At 36.3% G+C, this 20,949-nt stretch overlaps 1 protein-coding gene across 2 annotated transcripts in view; it reads left to right on the forward strand.

The window, feature by feature from the left end:
• SKAP2 (src kinase associated phosphoprotein 2) overlaps positions 1 to 20,949 on the forward strand; it is a 154,035-nt gene that overhangs the window by 109,600 nt on the left and 23,486 nt on the right. The window lies entirely within an intron of this gene.

Below are 20,949 nucleotides of genomic sequence, written 5' to 3' on the forward strand. Positions count from 1 at the left end.
AAATCACACTAATGGAGCTGGGCTATTAAGATTTTTCTGTGAACCTTAGATGAAGGATCCTAAAAGTGTGCCAGAAGGTCAGGTATTCACACTATAGGTTTTGTATCTATACATAAGTGAGTACTTTACCTTTTAACATCGAGAAATCTCAACAATTATTTTCAAGGCATAGCTTCTCATCACCTTTGTATCAGACTTTTTAACTGGAGTCTTCATTCTGCCGATATGATTTGCCTCCCGTGTAGAGTATAAACAGATCAGAGCTCGCTTTTGTTTTTAATTCTTCTATGCTTTCATCAGGTAGAATATGATAAAGTTTGTTGTAGCTTCACAGAAAGTCATTTACTTCTTTAGGTACCCCCCCAAAATCGCACACACACACACACACGCACATCCGTATACCTACATGAACATACATCTATAGAGACAGTCTGAAGCAGGAGAGCATCAAGCTTCACTATTTTTGCAGATAGGTCAGCTGGGAATATTAGCTTTCTAGGAATCCTCAAGTTGCTTAGTTTAAAGCAGTGATTAATAAGAATAGACAGGTTCAACAAAATGTCAGTGATAAATATAAGCACTCTTCATATCTGGCCTCAGCAAGTGCTGCAGCTAAGCAATGAAAAGCCTTCAACGAAGTGGGGGGAAAAATCCAGTCCAACTTAATTAAGCTCGAGTGAAATTTGACCTTGATTTTGTTTCAAATAAAACATTCTTCTATAGATTTGTCGCTCTTCATTAGAACTTCTTTAGAATTCTTACGAAGAAATGACAACTCCTTATACCTACTTATCCGTTAGTCCCTTTGTCCCCTATTACAGGAGTTGAGATGGGGTGGAAAATTTTTCTCATAGACGAATAAGAAAGTTCATTTGCAGAGTGGTATTTTGGAGCTCTCATTGGAACCAGATCCCAAATCTCCTGCCTCCTCGTCTGGGCCTCTTTCCACATTCCTGATCACAGTTCAAGGAGCCACAGCTTAACTTTGCTTCTTTCTCTTTTGCATTAAAGTTCTTGGGAGAGCTCTCTTTGGTCTCTGTCCCCATTGTCTCTTCTCCAGCTCGCTCCTAAGCCCTGGCAATTTGATTTTCTCTCCTGATCCCTTACCTCAAACAGCTCCCTCAGAGTCACCAGACTCTCCCAGTCATCAGTCTCTATCCTCAAATTCATTACTGGAAATTTTGTTTTACTGGACACCCCTTTCTTTTGGAAACTGTCTCCTTCTTTGGCCTTTCCCATTTTTAGTTGTTACATATAATATTTATAAATAAGCATCTTGGCCCTGTTTTAGATTTCCTCATTTCCTGGTGCTTGCTGATTGTTTCAGATTGTTTTCCTATTTACCCTTTATTTCTTTAATGGCAGAGCTTTTGGTTTCTACTTTATCTTTTCTTATTTTCTCATTATATGTTCTTATTATTATGCATCTAATTAATTGATTGAAAAAAATATTTTTTGGAAACCTATTACATGCTAGATTCTGTTCTGGCTGTTGGGAGTTTAGGCATAAAAAGGACAGATCATAGTAAGTGCTACAAAGATAAGTGGATGATAGGAAAAGAGCGACTATTTTATACTCTGTGGTCAAGGAAGAGGTGACATTTAAACTGAAACCTCTTGGCTAAAACTGGTACATAAATGCAAAAAGCCAAATGAAGCACCTTCTAGGCACAGGGGACACCGAGTGCCAAGGCCCTGAGGCTGGAGAACGCTGAGGTGTTCAGGAACCAGAAAGGAGGGCCAAAGGTAGCCCTGCAGAGAGAGGTTAGAATGAAATTGAAGAGCTAGGCAAAAGCCAGGTCAAGCAGGACCTCTGCAGGCCAGAAGTGATGTTTACTGCAGTCTCATGTGCATAAATGACACCTGAAAAATGTGTGCTGAGTTACTAAAGTGAGGCTGACGTGTTTAATTATGTGAGGTTGCCCATGTACATCAAAAGCTATCCAATGGTCCTATATGATGAAAAATTTGGATTTGAAAACTCTTTCTCTCTTTACACTCTCTCCCTGGGCAACTTTGTACCTTCAAGTATGATTACATATACAGGCATATGGTTGGAGCAAAGTAAAACATCTTCACTGAGTAGCTAGTGATTCTGCCTCTAAAACCTCATCCATCGCCAGCTCTCTACTCACTCAGGCTTTGATGATTTCTTACCTGCAACGTTACAAGAGCTCCTAAGTGCTCTCCCTGCTTCCTGTGTGTGTGTCTCTCTCTCATCAGACAACCCAATAATCTATTCTACACACTGCCAGCAGATTGATCTTCCTAAAACACAGCATAGTCAAATTAATCCCTTGCTCAATAACCTTTATGGGTCTCCACTGCCGAGTTTGGTCAGTCCCAAACCCCTTCCATGATCTGACTCACACTTACCTTTCCAGTCACATTTGTGCCGCTTAGACCCCTTATGCTCCAGACAGACTGAACTCTTAACCACTCTTTATTCCTGCTCTGTGCTTTGCCTCAGTGCCTCCATCACTTACATTGCACTAGGTGCCTTGTACTAAATCAAGATGTTGAGCTAATAAAGTAATTAAAGGACAAAAATTCTGTCAAATAGCATATAGATAAAACTTTTGGTTGATTAAGTTTTTCATTTTTCTATCCAAAAAGTTCACAATCAACTCTAACGTATTTTCTAATATATTTCATTATCTACAAGATACAGAGTGGATACTGAGATGACGAATAGCCCTTGTCCTCAAATATGCTATAATTTAATCAGAGAAATAGGTATATGAATATCTAACTATAGAAAAACCCCAAACTAAACATATATAGATAGAAAGATCTATCAACATTATCTATCTGTCTGTCTACCTATCTATCTATCCCACACTCGTACCAATCCCAAAGTCCAGTAAAATTACTGTATACCTTGTCCATATTTTCCCTATCCACACTTATGTAGAACCTTTATAGTCACCCATCAGGAACAATGAAAATACCTTTGTTGATTCTGTATATTCCTTACACAATTGCATTGTATTGGTTTAAATAGTGTTTTCTCTAAACCTGTTTAGGTGAATCATTTACAGTTATTCCATTATAAACAATTAAAATACCCTTGAAGGTTATGTGTATCTATTGGGCACAGTACAGTATTTTTATAGGTATAGAATGGTATATTACTAAACACAGTGTAGTATTAACATGTCCTCTACCATTCTGAGTGTTATCACTTTTATCAGGAATATCTCATCTGATGTTGAGACAATATATATATATATATAAAAGAATTCAAAACCTCCTGTATAAGCTGATTAATACTTTTTCATTTAATGGGGAAAATATTTTCAAGAAAAACAGAATTCAGAAATTGAATAGCTCTCTACTGCCTGTAGGATAAAGACCAAACACCATACTTTGGCATCAAAGGTCTTCTACATGCTGACTGAAACATTCTAGTTCAGTCCCTATTACACTGCACCAACTCTCCAATTTCAACAAACTGACTTTTACTCTTCATTCTCCCCAAACATCCGCTACTTTTCCAGCCTCACATTTTTGTTCATATACTCCATCTCTATGGAGTGTTCTCAGTTCAGTTTCTAACCAGTTCCTTCCCACTTTCCAGGCCCACGTCAGATCCCATCTCCCCAGAAAGCCTCTTCTGCCCATCTCAGCATGAAGTGACCTCTGCTTCTCTGAACTTCTGTAGCACCATATATTTGAAAATTAATGACACACAGCTTGATGGCATTTTTTATATTGCTATCTACTGTTCTGTAAATCTGATATTCATATTTTACTTTTCATGGGATTAGTTATTCAGCAAACAAACAAATGGATGGATCATTATAACTTATCTTCATTATATTTACAAGCTCCTCAAGGGCAGGGATCAAACCTCGTGTTTCTTGGCACCCCCAGAATACTTAGACAAGTGCCTTCCTCATACGAAGCCAATAAATGATACCTGAATAATGTAGTCTTTAGTTAGAGGGCCCTGTTAGTTAAAGTCAGAGAAATCCTTTCTCTATGATGATTCTTTTCCTAATAATACCAATTACTACAGAATCCTAAAAGAATGATTGTACTAAACAGAATACTATCAGTGGTGTATTGAAGTATGACTGATCTTCCAAAACCTCATTAAAATCTAACATTACTTTTCCAGTGAGCATAATCTCAAGTAAATAAACTTGTGAAATGTAATACATTAAGTGATGAAAAGGTCTAATATCATCAGTCTTCTGTGCCATTAAAGATAGATCATCTACTGTGAGCAACAGGACCAACTTGAGTTACCAGTTCCCTATGGTAGGTTAGTCATCTTAAGCAAGACATTTCCCAGGAAATGACATTCTCCTTTGCTTCCACTCATTCATTAATGACCACAGGTAGAGTAGGTCTAAAGAGCACAGGATCAGAACTATGATTTTTTAAAAGCTGACATCGCAAGGACAAAAACCAGAGGACTTAAAGTAACTGGTAAGAAAATAATGAGCTTCATGTTTAAAAATAAACTCAGATCTGGAAAGTTGCACAAGCAGCTTAAAGGACAGTGAAACAAAGGTTAAGAATTAATGATTAGATAGATGCTTGGGGAAAGTGTTTAAAAATGCTCTTTCAAGCCACTACTTGGATTCAGTAGGCATTGGAGGAGTCACTGGAGGGTCTAGGACAGAGGAAGGCTGTGGTCAAGATTCAGCTTGCTCACTCCCAGTCCCAGCTGTGACTTACATTATCCCTTTGTTTCCTTCTCCACTCCACACCCTTTCCTTCAATTAAGCGAGCTCCTTTGCTCAGCCCACTGTTTACATGTCCTGCTCCCGATTTCACATTGCCTATTACGCTCTGTCATACACCAGATAACCTCATTTCACCTCCCTGGGCAGCCTATGTTTTCTTTCACAAATTACCTTACGTCTAAGTTCTTCCTGGAAACCTAGCTTGATTAAGTGGGTCAAGGTGAAGGTCATCTATACTCATAATAAAATATAATCTCTCCCTATATTGCTTAAGACATAACTGTAAGAGACAGTAACCCCCAAACATGTAGATATACATGTGTAGGCACTTTAAAATATGTGCATTTTGAGCCTAGTTGTTTATTTAATATTTCCTGAGAGCCCAACATTAATTTGAAGGTATTCTGAAGCAATCATTTAAATTTTTAATAAATGAACTGAAAAGGGTGAAGCAAATGCAACATGAAATGAGAAAAAAGAAAAAAACCCAACTTTTATGTAAGCAATTCATTATTCATGCAACAATTAGTATTAATTATTCATGCGGCAGATATTTATTAGGCAGCTATTATATGTCAGGCACTGTGCTAGGCACTGGGAAATGCAGGGTTGACCAATATAACTCAGAGTTTGTTAAATAGAAATATAAAATATAACAAATACTCAATAAGGAATAGTTTTGAAAAGTAATTGGAGACTAAAAAGAGCCTGATGAGAAACAAAGATCAAAGCCAAGTCTATGCTAGTAGATGAGATATCTGAAAAGACCCCTTCATTCAGTGCTACCCATACTCAATGAGCAAAATTTGGTTCTGAACACCACCTAAAGAGCATTCTGAAGATGAAAGTAAAATGATTAAGGTCAGGGAGACCTTAAACGAAGACCCTTAAAAAAACGTTTAGATGAGGTAACTTGGTATATTTGGAAGAGGCCAGATTATAACATATTCATGTCATGGGGAAAGAGGGGAATTTATATTCATGAAAGGATTTAAGAAAGAGTTAACAAGAAGGACTTTTAACAACAACTGCCAAGTCCCCTCAGCATTTAAACCTATTTCTTCTTCTTTTTTTTTTTTCCCCCCAACAACAACAAAAAAAGACTTTCCAAAGGAAATGGTGGAAGAAACCCCATTGCTTGAGACATTAAAAACCAGATGGTCCAAAGCCCCAGAAAATATTCACGTGGGATCAATCCTTCACTGGGTGAAAGCAAAGGAACCAGACCAGTGCAATTTGTGTTTTGAACCTCTAGCTTAGCAGTGCTAGGAAAATAAAGATTTACTTTTCCTTGAACTTTTCCTTAATTTCTTAGCTCTCCTCTGTGCTCTCACAGCACTCTGTGTTGACTTGTATTAGAGCTGGCAACACCGGGATTGCCTGTTTACTTGGGTGTCTCTTCTGCTAGCTCCAAGTATTGCGAGTTTATCAGGTTTTCTTCCTGCCCCTGCAGGAGTGCTGTGTGCCCTGGGTTCTGGAAATGCTCCTCCACAATGGTTTTGCATTTGCTTCTGCCAGAGCCCCAGGAGTTTCACAATTTTTATGTTAAATTTCTTGGCTTGAACATACCACTTGAGGATAGTATATATTTGGATCTCACATTGTACAGGCATGGGGTTTTGATTTCTCACAGGAAACCCTTCCCCTCCCCCTCTGACCACCACCATCCAGAGCGCTGGGAAGACAAAAAGCTTCCTTGTGGCTTCCCTAGGCTGGTGGGGCTCTTGCTTCCAGCTCCTTGCTTCTCATGGGCCCAAGGTCATGTCTCCTGTATCTGTGAAGATGTTAAACCTCCAGCCTCAACCTCACCCTGTAAATGACCAGTATTCCCCTTTGAGTAAGTGGGGAGAGACAGGTCTGTTTCAGCCTGGTTGGCCATATTGTTAAAGGTTGAATTCCTAGTTATAAGTAATCAGTTACTACAAAACCACTGCAGTAGAGACTTAGCTTAATTTTAAGTGTTTGATTTATAAACTAATTCAAGTCAAATAAACAAAAATTTGAGTATATACTATAGGCAAGATTCCATGCTGGGAGTCTAATATCCTGTCTTCTGAGTACTAATGGGCTTTATACTCAATATTAATTACTTCTTGACAAGAAATTTTGTTGAATTTATGACAGAAGAGATCTTAAATGGCTGCTGAATTTATGAAGTAAATGATCCTATTCCTATTTAGGGAAAAAATGACATTTGTATATGTAGAGAATTACTCAAAGTAGAGATCTATCCAGATCCAAATGTATACTTTGGTTTTACAAGCTAACAATAATACATATTTGCATTTGAGGTCATGTCAGATGAGGTTAACTTGGTTATATGAGAGTATGTCTTAAAAATGGAGCTGGCATTCCAATCAAATGAAGTCCTTCCAATTTAAATAATGTATTTTATTCCTATGCCGATCAATCATTTTCTCTCCCAGAAAGTCAAACCAGTTTTTGCACTATTGATTTGCAAAACTTACATGATATAAACATTATGTGACAGAAGTTGTTTGTTACTAAGAGAGAGGATATCACCTCACAGAAACTTGTCATCTGGAAATAGGGAGAATCACACAAAGTAATTTTGTTTGTATCATGGCTTTTTCACTGTTGGCTACATTTGTGACAGCTGATTTCATATTAAATATTAACAGAATTTTGTTTATGCTTGAATGTGCTACAGTAGGATGTAGATTTTACTCAGAACCTTCCTGGTTACAAAGTGTATCATTCCAGTAAATTATACACTTGTGGGCCAGTTATAAAGACCATAGATGTTATGTATCTAAGAAAATTGGGCTACCACTTTGGTGTCAAAATTTTGAAGTTTTATTTTACCCTTGAATCCTATAAAGTTATTGTTTTTGGAGATCAGAAGTGGTAAATTATTGGGAATTTCATTTGGTACAAACTAATAGAAACAGTTGTTATCAACAGGCATGGCTTTAGGAAATCATAGATATTAATATAAATTGTGTGATTATAATGAATAAGCTTTGGAAACAGCTAATTGATTGCTGGAAAGAGTTGTTGGACTTTTGATATAGGAAGCAAATTAGAGTTTATAGTCCTCATTTTCGAGAACACTAATACAATGAAAAAAATCGGTATGTTTATTTATGTTTCTTGCAGTGGCATAAAAAGTCTTATTAGTAAATTTTTATGTAATTTTAGTGATATATATTTTTAAAAAGCCTAGCTGAATTGAGTTGAATCTTTCACGTTTGTGATGTGTGTCTACGATTTGTTTTGTTTTGATACTACTTTTCAATATATGAATATACCCGTGAGACAGGCTCTTGCTGAATTTTTGGTCACTGTGTCATCAGTGCTATGAGTGCACATTGTCAGTTGTTTAAACACTGTTGAATCCACTGTGGCCTGGCAAGAAGCATCTGGGAGCCAGACTTTTCCTGTGGACACGTGCCAAGTAGTGTATTGTATTTCTTCACTGAAGTGAACTATATTGAGATAATTTTTCTTCCTGAGTTTTTTAAATTCAGAAATTATTTTCTAAGCTAGGGGAAGATCATATGATAAAACTGTTTATAACTACCTGAATTCTATAATAGCTGGTCAATAATTACTTTTATTTAGTTAGAGTAGGTATAAATAAGTCATTCAGTTAAACTACATTCAGATAGTTAACATTATTCTCCTAATTAGACCATTCTGGAAGGTTCACCTGTCATTTCATGTATTCTCTTTAAATCAGTGATTTACTCTAAGGAAGGACAAATAGACATTGAACGCCCCTATAGGTACTATAGATGGGCATGCCATTAAATTTACGTGTTTGATTGTGTTTTTTAATTAGATAGAAATAAACCCTAAATTGCATTCTTAATATATACAATTATAGCATAACATCAGTCTTAACTAAAAATTGTCAGGAAAAGTTTGTAAAATGTCATATTTAACTTTAAAGAAATATCTGAGTAGTTGTGGATTGGGGATGAGAAAACAAGAATACTTTGTCACACTGGGAAATAGGCTAGGGGTTATTAGTCTTGGAGCACAGACACTGCCTGGACTCTAGGCTCCTAAGGTGACAGGGATTTGTCTTTCCAGAATGGATAAGGTGATTCCATCTGCTACCCTGGGACGTTGTTGCGTGAGACCTTAAAAAAGTAAGATCTGGTTTGTCCACCATGTACATTAAAAATACCCTGGCTCTTATACACAAGAGCAGACCTTTTGTTTATGTTGGCCTTATGTTTGCAATCTCAATAACAGACACTTTGCAAATGAGAGTTCATCCATACCTTTAGGGGCCCAAAACAGAGCAAGTGTGTTGTTTTTTTAAGCTCAAATTTTTATTCTTATGTACTTTGAAGAACATCAAGTACTGTTTTGCAGGAATGAACATCAAGAGCTCCATCAGATGAACTTTGTGTGCCTAACCTCCCCTTCTTTCCCCTACAGGTTCTACCTTGCTTCTTTTGGCAACTCCTCTCTATAGAAATATTCTAGTTTTAGAAGATCTCTCATTTTCTAGGCCCTGTAACATTTTATCATAAATTTGTGTGTCAAAAAAATACCTCTCACCTTAGAATTGAAAATGCTTTAAAAACATAATTCTGAAAGTCTATGTATAGTGCCTCATAGGTACATGGAAATTTGTATTTTGAGAATGCCATTCGTTTGTACTATGTAAAGTGTTTTTAATTTGCTGCATTTTTCATGTCTTATCGCAGTCAGATCTAGTGAGGAACTATAGCTATTTTATTCAGGATTAATCAATCTTCTTGGGCTCCTGGCTAGGACAGAAGCTGCTCTCGGCTCTGCTTGCTTCAGGGCTTGGCCTTATTCTGTTTTCTCATCATATTCAGTCTCTGAGAGGGAGGTAGGTGATGGGAGATGATTTTTCCATTTTCAAGCTGCCTTCCAACTGAAAGAAAGATGGAGGGGGCAAAAGCCAAGCTTTTCACTTTCTGTGGCCATTACAGACATGACTCTTCTCCTCTTTTTCAGCAGTGTACACTATTTTTCAAGGGAACTATTTTTTTTTTTTAGACTGTCAGAGTTAGCCAAGTTATTTTGTCATTGAAGAGTGTTAAAAGTAAGAATATATGTCTATATGACATCGTGAATATTAACTTTCTCATAAGTTGAATGTTATGGCAATATGTTAAAGTGCTGTTTAATTAACAAATAAGTCATCTATGCAAGGTCTTACATTGAATGAGAAGAAAAAGTGTAGTGCTTCTGAACTTGGGCTCTGGAGGAAGACTGCCTGGATTCAAATCCTGACACTACTTCTTATAGCTGTGTTATGCTGAGCAAGTTACTTAAATGTTTCTATGCCTGTGTTTCTTCATCTGAAAATGGGAATAACAGCAATACCTTCCTCATAGGGTTTTGAGAATTGAGTAAGATTTCTTTGTATAGTGTCATGGCTAGCATGGTGCTTGGTACACAGTACATTCTTAGATTATCATGACAATCACTGTTGTTAAAAATCTTCTATGCACTGGGCATTCAACTTTTTCATTCTCACAATAATTATCTAAGTAGATTTTGTATTTCTGTTTTCCAGATTGAAAATTGAGGCTCAGAGGTTTAATTAGCTTGCCTAAGTTTATACAGCTGGTGAAAGAAGATAATGTGAACTTCAGGAATATGAATTTTATTTGCATTTCTGTAGTTCCATTGTATCTTTTGGGATTAATATGGGATTAATTTCTGATTCCATTATGATTGATTTTATTAATTATATGATTATTTAGTATTATTTAGTGAAGTATGCCTATATTTAGAAGTTTAAAAGGCAAGTGATATTTGAAGACAAAGGACGGGGGGGATTGAGAGTGACTCTCTTCCCACCCTCTCAGCTTCTTATGTCTGGGACACACAGAGCCAGGGATCAGGAGAGTTAGGGGTTTTTTTAGTATTTAGCAACAAGGAATATTCAACTAAGAGTAACTGACACTGAGAATATGGAGAGGGTAGAAAAGCAATAAACAGTCATTACCATTGCCTCTTTTTCTTTCTACTATTTGATATAGTTTGTGTGGAAGTAGCATATTAAAAAATGAGTGAGACTGAAGGACATAGGAAATAAATAGGGAAACTGCTGCTATACCCAGATTTAATTGTGGAAAAAATTAGACAAAAGCAGTTGTCATCTTAGAATCCATCATAGCCAGTGAGGAAAAAAACTGGCCTCCGCCAGACATGTTTGCCTAGACTTTAGGAAGGCAGATTTCAGAAAACTCAGAGAAAAAATAGGCACAATGTATGGTATTAAAGACAAGTGTTTTAAAATACCATTTAATATCAAAGGATCTCAATGGGGAAAAAAAAGGGAGAGAAACTAAAATATATCATTGTGCTAGAATCTATCCAATGAATGTAACTTTTGAAGAGATATATATTAGCCATTGAAATGGCCAAATAACCAAAGAAAATATGAAAATAGCTGAAATTTATAAATTATGCTAAAGACAACAAAAGGTATATAATTGCTATCTGGTTTTGTTTGTTTTTGAAATTATTAGGGGCAATAATTCAAAGAAAACAATTTAGTTTTTATTTTATTTGCTCCCTTCTGTCAAGAATTATCCTCCAACTGATAAGATTGGTAAGAGGTAACAGAAGCCCAGGATGGGCAAAGAGATTCTAATAGAATACCCAGCTAACCCAAATCCGTTTAGTTTTTATTCAACAAATTTTCATGGAAAACAGTTTTTTGTTCTAGCCCCCCCCCCCATGTTAGGCTGTTGTAATGTAAATATACCCTTGGGGTGTTCACACTTGGAGGCAAGTAGACTAGTAGACAAATATTTATAATACTCTGTACTAACTAAGGCTGTGAGAGCAGAAAGGGGGGAGTGGCCAGCTGCCTGGAGGGATTTGGGAAAAGCATCCTAAGTTGGGGGACATTTGAGCCCTGTCTTCAGGATGAGTAGAATTTAATTTGTCTTCTGACCCAGATAAGACTTTGAAGCGGACTCCAGAGAAACGACTAAAATAAGGTGTCCGAGAGAGTCTTTTATGTCATAAAGAAGATGAAATAATGATTCTAGAGTAGAACCCAACATGGGTTCAAGGAAATGATAGACATATAACAAAGACAATACCTTCAGTGAGGCATTTGGCCAGAATTCTTATGAAATATTTATAGATATAAAGACCATTGGATAACTGACTATACAGTAGTGCCCAAAGGGTGTTGACCAATTGACTTTGTGATCACCTTAGGGCTTAGTTCTCAGCATTGTCATACTGTCATGTTCATGAATGCCTTGGGTAGATATATACAGGCTATGCTCTCAATAGACCAAAATCGTGGATCAAATCTAACAGGATGAAGTATGATAGAATATCACACTTGCCCCAAAAATCTAGTTGCCCAAGTATGAGAAAGGAAAGACTTTGCCCCACAGAAAATGGGAAGAACACGGGATTTTGGTCAACAGCTCAATATGAGTCAACAGTAATTTGATTCAATCCTCAGATTGTGTGCTTCGGGAGTATAAAATAATTATCAAGCAGTGTTCTGGGTTAGCAAGATATCAGTTTTTTCATGTTGTGGATCAACAATATTTAGATTTTTAATTAAAACCACCCTAGAAAGTACAGGGCAGCAATTCTCACACTTTTTAATCCCAGGAGGCCTTTTCTGTTTGTTTGGGTTTTTTGTTTGTTTGTTTGCTTGTTGTGGTGGTGGGATTTTTTGTTTTTTGGCTCTCCCGCACAGCCTGTGGCATCTTAGTTCCCTGACCAGGGATCGAACCCAGGCCCTCTGCAGTCAGGAGCCCTTTTCAATCTTAAGAATTATTGAAGACTCCCAATTATTGAGGACTCTTTTGTTTATGTGGGTTATGCCTCTTAATATTTAGTGTGTTACAAGTTAAAATTGAGAAATATTAAAAATATTAATTAATTTAAAAGTCACAATGATAAACCCACTACATGTGAACATAAATAACATTTTTTTGGGAAAAATAGGTATATTTTCCCAAAATATGAGTGAGGAGTGGCATGGTTTACATATTTGCAGATCTTTTGAATGTGTATCTTAATAGGAGACATTTAGACTCTCATATCTGCTTCTGCCTTTACTCTGTTGTTATATGTTGTTTAATTTAAGTACAGTCAGCATGTGAAGAAAATCCAGCCTCATACAGATATGTACTAATAGGAAAAGGAAGTATTTTAATAATCCTTGCAGGTAATGGTGGATATTCTTCTTTGATACTGTACCCAAACTTGACAAGTGTTAGTTAAAGGCTAGTTGCAATGTGGAATCCAAAACCATATCAGTGAACCTTCCATACAGTATTACAGCAAAATTCAGGGGACCGTCTTGTACTTTGAATGGATCTTTTACACATGCATGCTTTTGTAACATCATGCATTGGTCAGTTGGAAAATATTGGTTCATTACATTATGCAGAACTTCCAAATATTGACACAGTTATGGTACAATTAAAACACCACATTCATTAGTATCACCACTGATCTCATTAGAAAAATCCTTAAATGCTGAGGAGTTTTCAAGCTTATATCCTAAGATATAAATTTCTAAAATTCTAATTTTTGCTTGAAAGCTCAAATTTTATCATGGGCAATAAATGTCAGCTGTTTTTGTTAAAATAACAAGTTCACTTAATTCATTTTTGAGAAAATGTCTGCCAGATTCTTAAGTCTGAGTAACCATAGTTTGTCAGTCATTCTTTCAAGTAAAAATGGTGTTCCATGAAAAAAGCAGCTAGTTCAGTTTACCACTCAATCTCCCACACACCTGGAGCTGCAACGGCTATGCTTTATGCATTCTTCTGATTTTGTCTCACAGAATATTAAAGAGACAGGTATTCAAGGTTGATTAAATGAAAATAATAATTTGTCATCAAGGACACTCTTAGGTGAAACTGGCTTGTTTGTTTTTAATGCTACTGCAGGGCGGTGAAGAATACAGTGACAGTTTGGTGCCACCGTGTTGGTTTACGCCGAGGTGTCAGTAGTTTATCCGTCATTGCTCTGCAGCATCAGTGCAAATGTTAGCACAATGAAAAAGGCAAATATCTTAATTTTATTATGAAAATAGTTTTGACCTCATAGACCCTCTATTCCCCGAAAGGGTCTTGGAAACCACTGCTGGTATAAGGGATTATAGAACCAATAAGTCAAATGGGTGATGGTTCCTCTTAGGGGCCTGTGATTTTTCTTTCTTGGACTCTTGAAAATGAGGTTAAGGTGCACCGCACGTGAGGGGGATGAGTGTATTTGCATAAGCAGGCATCGGAAACAGAGCCAAAGCCTGTAACAAATGAGCTCTGCATTCGTAGATCTGCCTTTTTCCTAAGGCTACGGTAAACAGTTCCTTATAAAACAGCCGTGTTACAATTAAATGATCTTATCACCAACTTATGTATATTAGATAGTATTTTTTACAGAATGAAACTTAAACCAAAATCTAAGTTAAGATGAAATATTTTACTTTCTAAAAATGGGATGGATTCAAAATAGTTTATAATGAAATACATATACATTTGGGATATTCTTATTAAAAATGAGAATAAAGAAAAACCAGAAGCTGAATAAGGGTTGTCTAGAAGGAGATGTTAATAGTGTTCATGGATAGGTCTTCTGTGACTTAAAATTTTTTTTCTTTTTTGCTTACCTCTATTTTCTGGCTTCCAGCAATGAACAGATACTGCTTTTGTAACAAGAATAATAAGAAAAAAGTTTAATTTAAATTAAAAAAAGAACTTACATGTAGCAAAGTATAATTGTACCAGAAATCCAGAGCCAGGTAGAGGTTACTATAACTGAGAAATAATTTAATTTGGATGTAAATTTTAATATTACAGAATTTATTATACACTTTAATTAAAAAGCTGAGAATTTGAGCTTTGTGAAATAGAAGAATGTCGTATTATAGCATACACTGACTAGAATACACTGGGACAAGGCGGAGTCACATTTCATAATTTCCCCATGTCTAGTATTCTTTAGGAGTGGGATCATTTGCAGACTCACAGTTGCTTCTGACTGTTGGAATCTGGCCTAGTAAAACCTTATTTTTAACCTATGTGCTTTCTTTGCCTGCCATCGTTGCCTGTAGATGATCAAGTGTATGTAAGACTGCTCCTGCTGCTGAACAGAGAAGTACACCTAGAGCAGCAGAAATGTCTGCAGTGCATGTTGCATAGAAGGCAGTGCAGGGAGAGAAGAGCAGGGTGGAAGTGCCATGACCTTGGTCCAGTCATTCAACACCCCAGTTCAGTTCCCCTTTAATGAAAGAAGGAAGTTGAACTGGATGATAGCTAAGGTGTCTTTCCCTTCTAAGATTTCTCCCAATTCTGTCAAATGAGATCCTTGCTTGAATTAGAGTTTTTTCCCAACATCCCAACCATGATGTTAACAAGTTTAATGTCTGTGAAAAATCATTATTTTTGCATTTTCATGTTTGTGTATAAATTATGAATTTTAATATTGTAGTACAGAAATTCACTGTGCTCTAAAGGCATTTCTTTTTGCAGTGATAACCTTTTCATATTAAACCCTATAAGAATAGAATGTCCAGGTTGAAAATTAGATTGTATGATTGAACAACTTGTGCTTATTTTATTGCCTTTTATATCACATTAACCTTCTCGGTTGCTAAATTAATAAGTTGTTGCAAAAACACCGAGCTCCTCAGGTAGTGAACCTGATACTGCATGCTAATTGTGCTTTTTTTTTTTCCCCTGAGAAATCTGATTATCTCATTGTCCTCTCCAAATCCTGTTCAAAGTGCTATGGGATAGACATTATTCTTTCTGCTTTACAGAGAAGACACTGAGAATTAGAAACAGTGTCGAGGTTGCATGAGTAGCTAGACCTTTAACAATAGGACTCAGTTTGCCTAATTTCCAGGAGAGTAAACATGACTGCCATTTCAGGCATCTTTATCTTTCTTTTCATTTTGAAGTTAGCATAATACTAAAAGGCACATGCTTATATCTTTATAAAAATATATCTTTTATTGCTATAAACTATATGTCAGGCTATTAAATAGATAGAAGAAACCTTTAGAAGTGCCATATTTTAAGTTCCCAGTAGTCCAGGATTTATAGGCCCTTAAGGAACTCACTTTTCTTCATTGTCATAATTTTGAATTCCCTCACCCATATCCCTTTGACTTTACTCTTCCACTTCTCTAACCCTTCCACCAGCTTCAGAGCTTGCCCCACGTGTTGAGAGAGAAGAGGAGGTGAGGTGCCATTTGTATAAATCCTTCCTGTTTCTCCCTCTTTTTCATCTTACCGCTAGGACTAGCTGGAGGTGTCTTCAGTTCCCCATCCCATCTGTTCCATCTCGTCCTACTCAGGGGCATCTTGCTTGCAACTCCCTGGAGCCTGAACCCTTGATGAAATGTGCAGGAGAGCCTGTTGTTCTGAAATGTAGGTGAACCTCTTTCAGTTCTTTGTGTGTAGAAAGGCTCCTCTTTACCACCTACATTTAGCTGTGTTTTCCTTATTGAAATAAAGTGAGAAGGTAAAGCTGACTGGCCTCAGAAATAAATCCGTTTTCAATTATGAGTTGCATTAGAGACCTTTACAAACTATCAAATACTGTGTGCCGGCTTTAGGTGCAGTTGAGTGTGTAGAACATTAAAGGTGGGGAAGGAGAAGTGGAGAAGAGAAAGGAGAAGATGCATGTTTGGGACAGCCAGACGTGAAATCCTGTTACTAAATCGTCACTGAAAGGATTGCTTAACCTAAGATGTACCTCAAATACAGTGCTATGGTAGGATAGAACCTACCCACTTATGTGAAAATGTTTTCCAAGTCCACAAACAGCCAATATTCACGTGAAATTTTAGCAAAAACTGCATCTATAAACTGAAAATCAAGGAAACGGCACCATAGCTTAGAGCTGGGGCTTCAGTGACAGATGTGAAAGTTTAAATCCCAGCTCTTGTTCTAACTGGCTGTGTGAACCTGGACAAGTTTTTCAAGCTCTGTAAATGTCACTTTTGCATCCATAAAGAGGAGAAAAGTTCCTATTATTACCTCATAGAATTGTTATGAGGATTTAGTTACATAATGGATATAAATGCATATAGTGTGAACATTGAAGCAATACATATTAACGTTTCTTGAGATAAATATATAGTCTCATAATCCGATGAAGCCTGGGCAGGTAGAGATCTAAACCCTAAAGATTTATTTCAGAGCATAACTTTTGATTCTGTGTTTTATTCTTTTTAAAATTACATTGTAATTCAGGAGAGCTGTTTTGTGAAGGTGTTTAGTGAGAAAGGTAATCATCCTGTGAGTCAAGGATTTTCTTGTGTTGTCGTCGTCTTCTCCCTGGACGACATGATAATATCAGTCCTCAGCCATGATGTGAACATCACACATCCGTTTTGGTGCTAACAAATTGTCTTTAGCCTTTTCCAAGCAATGTCAGCTACACATGTCGGTTGCTTATCACTTTTCTTTTTTTGGTTATTTATCCTTAAAAAAGAACGTTAGTAAGTCAGAAATAGCCATTTTGTAGAAACTGCACAGCTAGACAGGTCTTTGATCCTTAGGGTAATAATCCATCTGTTATGGAACTGGATCAATTTGTAAATTAAATTGATTTATCTAGCAGGGAAAAAGAAAGGTCTTGACTTTTCCCACAGGAAGCATTTCCTCAAATGGTAGTCATTCTAAAAAAATTTGGGAAGACTCCATTTTCTGCTATTCTTTTTCTCTTTGCTCAACTCAGTAAAATGGCTTAATATGTATCCAAAAAAGAGTGAAAGTAGAGTTCAAGCTTTTAGATTCTCTAGGGTCTGGTTGTTCCTGGAGGTCTCATATTTTTGACAGGGTTTAATGTTAAAAACCTTTCAATGACTATCAGAACATTTTTAATACTCATTGGTTAGTTTAGTAAACGTATAACTATGCTTGAGTTATCTTCTGCAATTAGTTCACTTTATTGTTATTTTCATCTTGTATGATCAAAAAAAAAAAAAAATCTCCCGATGATTCTCCTAACAATGTGTGATTGGAATAATAACTTCACATGTTGAAGAGTTTTGTGCTGCAGCTGAGAGGCATGTAAATACAAGCTGCTTGTTTGCAAGAAGCTTCCAGATTTGCAATATGATTGCTATGGAAACCACATAATGAAAACCTTATAACCATCTGTATGGTTTGATGGATTTTATTGCATAGCTGAGCTGTTTTTGTTTACTGTTATTAAAGTGTTGAATGGAATATATTAACCCACACACATTGACTATTTGAGGTATTAATTAGTATCGTATAATGACATCATGCCTCAACCCCCAAATAAAATACGTTTAATAATAAACCTAAATAAAACAACATGTGTATGTTTCTAATATATTGTGAAGGTGATTATTGCCTAGAATTTTGGTCACTTGTCCTTATATATTTTTTGAATGATGTGGAGAGGTTTGCTTTGTTAGTAAATGAATATAGTAGTAGGATTTATTTTCATGATTTTGGAATCCATTTGTTCACTTAGGATTTATTGAACATCTCCCTTGTACCAGAGTCTATTCAAGATTCAGGTTGAGTTCTTTCCTTCCTAAGATTGAAAAAGCACACACCAAATTTGATTTTGTTGTCTTTTATATGGAAGCTGTTTGTACTGTTAGCCCAAGATAAAATGGGTTGTTTTACTATTGTTAAGAAAAATTGATATATGAAACACAGAAAGAAGGCTTTGACCTAAAGATAGCAGTTCTAGGTTTGAAAAGGAGAAAGGAAATGTTTTTAATGAGCATCTTATCCTCTAAAATACTTCTTATTAAGCATCTCACATGGATTTCAATTTGGATACTTCACAGTAAATATTTTTAATATCATTCTGATAGTTTAAGAATATATTGTGCATATAATAGGTACTTAAATTTTAATAAAATAATAAATTCTTAGTAATAAATTCTAAATTCATAGACAACTTTGCCAAGAACGGAGTTTTTCCCACTTAATTCTTGTAATTATTAATAGTTTTTATGTTATCTTGACACTGACTTTGGGTGGTGAGACTAAATCCCATAGTCTCTTCTTAAGAGCCAGGAATAGTGCTTTCTATACTGATGTGGTTAAAGCTTTTGACTTCAGGACAAGTGCCCTTAACTATTTTTGAATTTACTTCTTACTATTGAATTTGTGACCAAATTGGAAGAGAGGGAGTGCTGGGGAAAGAGAAAGTATGAGAAGTAAAGAAAGCTTTCTCCTTCACCTCAAAAAAAATTAATGATTTGTAAAATGAGTAGCTTGGACTAAATGACGGTAAATGTCCCTAATACCTTTAAAGTTTGTATGAAAACACCCTATTGACCCATTTATGATAACCAGTCCTTGAAGTTTAACATAAGTGAGATAATTGTTGAAGAGAAAAGAGACAGCATTTAGTATTAGACTTTTTATTAGGTCTTCTCTGTATTCTTTACTATTTGACTGAACTATATTAAATTGCCAATATTATGTTTAACTTAATGTGTATAAAGTGCCAATGATTTCCAGCTGTCCCTTATATTGGAGCTTTCATACTTTTGTTTGAATTGAGTTAAAAAAATTTGAAACAGTTATAATTATCTTGTAAGTACAGTAACTCTCAAGCTTGATTTAAATGCTGGTTTTTATTAATCACCACTTTAAAATCTGCATGAGACTTCTAAATTTACATCTGCATTCTTGACCTGTCTACCAAGCTTTCCAGTTGCCCCTGGACATTTCCTCTGGGTTGCCCCACCAGTATATTAAATCTCCCATATCAGAAACACAACCCCTTGAGTAGCTTATCTTGGCTATTCTCTTTTTAGTAATGATGTTCCCATTTCTCAGTTAACTAAGCTCAAAACCTGAGTCATCCTTGGTTGCTCATTCTTTTCCCGTAGCCCTCCACATCCAATCAGGCAGAGTTTGTCTATTCTAGTTCCTTTCCCTCTCATAACCATCTCCGTTCCATTTCCTCTGCCCCTTCAGTTCAGGACTAACTTCCCCTTCAGCTAGACTAGGAGTGGTCTCTCTCCCCACACCCCTCCTCTAGGCTGTCTGGGACAATGGGATCTGATAGCCGTTCCTCAAGCAGTTTCAGTCCTGCCCTTTCTCGCCTCAGAAATTTGGGGGGACTCTTATTCCTCACCAAACATGTAAAAGTCTGAAGTCCATAGCAGGATGTTCACGGCTCTTCAACAGTTTGCCCAAATGACTAACATTATCTCCCATCCTGCTCTTCTTCTACAAGAACAGCCCCCGCCTTTAGTTTTTTTTTCTGATGTGGACCATTTTTAAAGCCTTTATTAAATTCATTACAATATTGCTTCTGGTTTTTTTTTATGTTTTGGTTTTTTGGCTGTGAGGCTTGTGGGATCTTAGCTCTCTGACCAGGGATCGAACCAGCACCCCCTGCATTGGAAGGCGAAGTTTTAACCACTGGACCGCCAGGGAAGTCCCAAGAGAACCACATTCTTTAGCCAAAATGAATATGCTCATGCCTTGTTCTTTTGTTCATGCCTTTCCTTGTCTGGAAATTTCCTCCTTCCCATCTCTCCTTATTCAGATTCTCTTCATCCCTCAGAGCCTTTATGGTATTTCCCCAGTTGGGTGGTTTCTCCTCTGCACTCCTTCAGTACCTTGTACCTCACAGGTCAGGTTTTATGCCCCTTATCCCACTTTCCTTTAGGTTCTGTCTTCTGTCCACTCTAGGCTGTAACTTCCTAAAGGCAGAAGCTTCCTACTACCCTTGCCTTTCTGGTAGAACCTCTCTCTCTTACAGGTAGTTAATGCTCAATGAAGATTCATGAGTTGAATTATTTAATAGTCATAATGACTGTATTTGTATTTTTTGCATATTTTTCTTTAAAGTTTTTGATTTTCTTGGAATTACGATTCTTTTTGATCCCAGTTTTTCCTTGACATGCCATTTTGTTCATATGTCCTGCCTTAAATATTTCTAAATTGTATATTAATCCTTAGGTGGGGCAAATGGTCATGTAGTAAGTATTTCTTTGATGTAAAAGGATTAACTAGCCTATTGACTCTGTTTAAAAACCCTTCTTATTTAATCTCATTATTTTTCTTCCTATAACTTGGGAAAGGAGTGTGATGGGAGAGTGTAGAAATAATATGAAGATATATATGAATATATGCAGGATAAAGAACATGGATTTTGTAATCATAAACCTAAGTTTGAATAGCAAACATTGGAAGTTTCTTTACCTTTTTGAGTCTGTTTATTTCTCTGTAAAATGAGGATTTAAAATGGTTTACCTATGAAATCTTAACATCTGCTGTAGTGTATG

Source organism: Balaenoptera musculus, chromosome 9, assembly GCF_009873245.2.
Source record: "Balaenoptera musculus isolate JJ_BM4_2016_0621 chromosome 9, mBalMus1.pri.v3, whole genome shotgun sequence".
Lineage (NCBI taxonomy): Eukaryota > Metazoa > Chordata > Mammalia > Artiodactyla > Balaenopteridae > Balaenoptera > Balaenoptera musculus.